This window comes from Callospermophilus lateralis (genome assembly GCF_048772815.1).
Source record: "Callospermophilus lateralis isolate mCalLat2 chromosome 11 unlocalized genomic scaffold, mCalLat2.hap1 SUPER_11_unloc_3, whole genome shotgun sequence".
NCBI lineage: Eukaryota > Metazoa > Chordata > Mammalia > Rodentia > Sciuridae > Callospermophilus > Callospermophilus lateralis.
In genome coordinates, this window is record NW_027510155.1 from 8548692 (window position 1) to 8554109 (window position 5418).

The 5418-nt window shown below is 39.2% G+C and overlaps 1 pseudogene; it reads right to left on the bottom strand.

Annotated features, from left to right (window-relative positions):
- Window positions 1-2391: 2391 nt before the first annotated feature.
- Window positions 2392-4321, bottom strand: LOC143386012 (ubiquitin carboxyl-terminal hydrolase MINDY-2 pseudogene; annotated as a pseudogene).
- Window positions 4322-5418: the final 1097 nt, after the last annotated feature.

Sequence of the window (5418 nt, forward strand, 5' to 3'; positions counted from 1 at the left end):
GAATGCAAACCAGCAATGAAATGCTTGAATGTATAATTTGTTACCTGAAGCAAAATAAAAGAAAATAAAGACACAATTGCTCTAGATTCTTTGTAACCTTTAAGGTTATATTTGCAAGGAGAGCAGTTTCTTTGACAAGTTTGTTTTAATAGAATTGAACATTTAATTTTCCCTCACAATAATCAAAGTAAATATTTAATCATTATTACTCTTGGTATATCAAACTGAATTCCAGGAATGTAATAAAGTTTGATTTGTAAATATTACATAGAAAAAGACTGAATTAACAAACACACTGCATTTTTAAAAATTCTTTCTTGTAAGTACACACTGACATCTACTTATCTGATAGCAGCATTGCTGGTTTTGAGTGATTTTTTTTTCCTTCTAGAGGGAATGTTGAATGGCAGTATTATCTTTGGAACAAATTAAGAAGATAGGAACAAACAACAGAAAAATAACTTCTACACATATATTCTTCAAGGGTAATAAATAGCTAAGTATATAATTATGGAAAATATGCCTCAAATATACTTTTGTAAATTATCAAGTTTTTTTATTAAAATATAATGCACTGTCACTACTATTTATTCTGAGAAGAACAAACTTTGAGGTTTGAGTTTTCTCCTTCAACCAACAGAATGATATCAAGAGTAAACTTGGAATAATATCAACCTGTTTAAGCCAATGGAGAGTTCTATAGTATATCCGATTACTTTACCAATGTCCAGATATTCTGGGTTACAATCAAGAGACTGACCAAATATTTTGTATCCAAGTTTTATACCCCAAACAGGTTCTCTGATGATTTATCATTCTAGAATAGGAAATCTGAAGAAATAACAAATTATGTAACACAAATAGACATGCAAAATAAAAGGATGTAAAAGATATGCTTGGCCCTGGTTTTATTTCCCCTTAGAATAATTCCTTCCATAAATAAGACTTTACTTTTTACATATAGAGTCATTCTATAACTAGTTTTGGATCACAGAGAAAGTTAATAACTTAAAAAAAAAATTCTAGATCACTTTTTTTGTAGTCAAAATCTTGTCAACCCAAACCACAAGAAATACTCTCCAAGTGGATGCTCAGGTCATGTTATGTTGTTCCTAAATGAACACATTTTTTGAGGCTTAGAATGTAAATTTATACTACTTTCAGCAGCATTTTTTTTTTCCAAAAATGACTAAAAACAAACTTTAAATATAAAACATATAAAAAGGACTATTAAGGATAGTTGTCCAAACTATATCTAGAAATACAGAAAATATGTGTTGCCTCATAATAAAGTTAAATAAATATTTTTTTCTGAATTTTATAAACACTATGTTTTATGTTTATTATTAAAAAATCTGCTTGCTTTTACATAAATTCCTCTAAACTCTTATCTACTCTGATTTTTATTAATGTCTTTTCACTAGACTCAGAGATTATCTTTTACTTCTTATAGAAATGTGATTTTTTTGTTGGTTTTAATAATTTAATTTTCTAGTAATAAACATGATTTAAAATTTAAGGTTCAAGGTAATTCTAAAAAAAAGGTAGACACTGAACTATCTACTTTCCTACACTCTCATATTTACAAGGCCTAGCATCCACTGTGGTTTCCTCCTTAAACTCACTTGTCACATGGTTAATAAATAGTAACTATGGTCCAGATTACCTACTTAACGACTTAAAAATTCCTCAAAATTTCACAACACTATAAAGTCATTAATATGTGATTTGGACAGGTTGTAAGTATTAGTGTTATATAATTTTTTTTTTGCTATTGGAAAAGAAATACAAATCTTTATTTTTATTTTTTTCTATCTAAATTAAATGCAAGCTTCATTATTTGTTCTTAATATCTAAAATGTACATTACTAAAGAAAGGTAAAGCTGTTCAAGGGCTGAACTAGTTCAATATACAATTAAGGATCATTTATTCCTGTTATTTATTTTTGGTATTTTTTTTTCTTTTTAAATTCCATATTAAACCCCTGGTTTCTCATGGATTAGATCATAATTTAAGGATGTAAAAATTTCAGAAACTATTGTGCTAATACTTAGATTTCAGGAAGGAATCAGACTAAATCAAATACCTCCATTCATTGTTAGAAGATGAAATAGCTTACTAACTGATATGAATTATGAATGTCACTATGACACAAAATTTGCTGTGATTTGCTTATTTGGCTACAAGTGCAGTATTCTTCATGAATGACAACACAGCATTTCCAACTTGTAACATGAAACTCCAGCTCATAAAGAGTATATTGTGTGACTTTAAGAAGTCTGATTGTAAAAAAGTAACAACCTTTCCCCTGAAAAACATGAACAAAATCCAATGGGAAATCAGGCACAGACAGTATTATCGGTTTTTCTTCCTTTCCTCATGTGGTCTTGTTTCTCAACACATATAGGTGATTCCAACAGAGTCTAGTACTTGTTACAAAATGACACAGCAATTCTTTTCCTTTTCCTTTTCTTTATCTTTTTCTCGAGGTTCCTTTCATTTCCGTTCGCTATTCCCAGATTGTCTTCCACTTGATGGAGAGGCTTGTAACAGCTGGCCCAGCTGGGCCTGTGTATTAGCAGTAGTAGTAGCAGCAGCAGCAGCTGCTGCTGCTTGTTCTTGTTCCTGGTAGTACTGAGAAGCCCGTCTGTCTTCTTCCTCTTGAAGTTTCTTTGCTAGTTCCAAATCACTGATTCCTTCTGGGATTTGTTCCCAATTCATCTCTTGACTCTGCTGTTCTTGTTGTAGAGATAATGCCATAAGATAGTCCTGGTCTATTTGATCTTGTTGTCCTTTGTATACAGTTTCAGGATCTGAAGGAGGCCGAAGATGAAATTCTGAGTCACAGAAATTTCCATCACCATCTACATTGTGCAGGCTTTCCCAAACAACTTTTTCTTCAGTAAGGAATCCCTGGTCTGTTACCAACAAATACAGTTTACCCTTGTATTTGGTCATGGTGCTAAAATGATTATTCCGAAAGAACACACAAAGTTCTCCTTCCTGAACCGTTGAAGTTAGTTCACATAATCCATGGTATGTCAGTTGAGTGGCTGTATTATTTAGAAACTGCTCAGCTACAAAGCCTTCACTAACCAGCTCACTATTGTCTGATTGTTTACAAGAGATGATCTTCTCCACTAGTTGATTGTAGCTGCAGTTACCAACAGCTTTTACAATGTCATCAATCTGAGGGTCCTCTAACCACCCATGGTACAAGGGAATATCAAGAAGATCAAACACTATGCATTCCGGTGTATATTCAAACACTCGAACACCAGTGAATCTGACATTTACATCCAGGCCTGTCTGAAGTTTTGCAAAATTTCCATAGCATCACTCATATTCTGTTCACAATTTAAACGTTGAATTTCTGAAATTTCTTTTGGCTTCGAATCAAGCATGTAATCTCCTAAATATTCCATCAGTTGTTCAGCAGTTATAATTTCCATCATTGGTGGAAGTTTCACCTTCCAAGCCAGAAGCAAAACATTGAGGATGGCCAGCAATGGGCAGGGTCCATTCTCATTCTGGGTGATGATGGGTGTGTTCTCTTCCTTCCACTGGATCCACTTGATGTGATACACAGATTGTCCCGGGAAGCATTCCTTGGAGGCTGCAAACACCTGAGCAGTGTCCTCCTCCTCCTCTCTGCACAGAGGGGCAGCCCGAGGCAATACTGCCACGCCCTCCTCCTCCTCCGGAACCTTGTTCTCTGATCCCTCCTCGCTATTGAATTCGGAGCTACTGGGGAAAGAATGCAGGTTAGAGAACGACTCTAGGGAACAGGTACTCACCCAGAGTCCAGGCTTGGCGATTCCCCAGGAGGGCTCGGGTCATTGCAACTGCTGCTGAGGCCGCCAGCGCTGCAGGGCTCCTCGGAGGCGGCGGCCGCCAGTTCTGCTCGGCAGGTGTCAGCAGGATCCAGGCAGGGCCCGAGTCTCCGGCTGGACCCAAACCAAGGCCCGCAACGGCCTCGGCTGTCTCGGGGGAGGCGGTCACCTTGTGCTGCCCTTTCAGAGGCGCCTTCGCGGGAGCAGGATGCTCCAAAACGCTCTCCTTCAAGTCCAAGCCCGGGAAGGAGCTGCAGAGTCCAGGAGTCTGAGGAGAGCCCGCGGGAGAAGCCGAGTCTGGGGGGCTTCTGGCAGCCGCCGCCCCCTGCCCATTCCCGCTGCCGTTCTCCGCCGCCCTTACTCCAGGACCATCTCCAGCAGCAAGCCTGGTTTCCTGTAGTCCTTCTGGGTGAGTACCTGTTCCCGGCCCTGGCCAGGCCGCCACCCCATGTTCTAGCGGCAGCAGGCTCTCTGGGCCGCTCTCCATACCCAGCCGGCCGCCCGCCCCTGGCTCTATAGAGACCGTGGCCAGCACTCCTCAGCCAGCACCTCTGACGCCATGACAGCTGCACTGGCAGTTACAGCGCCCTAGCGCGGCCCTGACCAGGCAAGTAACCGGGGAGGGCACCGGGTGCGCGCCCTCCGCCCGATAGGGGCGTGCCCCCGCGCGACTGAGCTATGCGGGGCGAAGGCGAACCCGCAGCAGCCGCCCACGTAGCCCCGTCCCTCCAGCATGCGGGTGCCGCCTTGAGTCTCGAAAGCCGGGCATGGCGGGCCTAATCGGCTTTTCTTCTGAACTCTCATGCATTTTTATGCCAATTTAAAACATTTGGCAGTCTTTTTTTATGATTATGTCATTTTCTTGTAGATATTTTAAGTTCCTTGTAGACAGGATCCTAGAACCATTTAAACTTTTGTTCATAATGAATTAAATAGGAAGCTAAGAGACCAAATTCCTTTTTTATTTGATAGACGCTCAGTGATTATTTCTGACATAGGTGAGTAAGTGAAATTTTATTTATGGTTGCACTGAAATTTCTTCCTCTTATATTAATATAGTGACTTTTTTGAGTTTCCCCGAACCTTTTCTTACAAGCAGACAGGTTGCCCAGCAATATAATATACAGAGGCTGTATTCTATATTTGGGTCACTATTCAAAAACGGCATCTCCAGTTACCTTATCTCTGACTCACAATGCCTATGGACAAAGTCTTGATTACTCTGTACAAATCTTTATGTGTATTTTCTCCCTTTATTTACTTTTTTTTTTCAGCAATATACACCGGAATGGGAGATATAAGGAAAGGCTGCCAAAATCATGCAGCAACCTGAAGTCCTAGATTCTTCACTTGTTCCAGAAACTGAAATATAGAAATTTAATACATAGCAGCCCAATTTCAGGTCAGGCATTGCCACAACATTATTTCTTAAGATAATTTCAGTTTTGAAGCTTGGTGCTCTCCTACTTAGAAGTCAGGGTAAGAAATTTGCATGTTTAGTCACAGTGAATTTCACCTCTTATATTACAGCTCTCAGCTATACCTCTAATGAGAGGGCTTCTTTGAGATCAGGAGCATTCATTC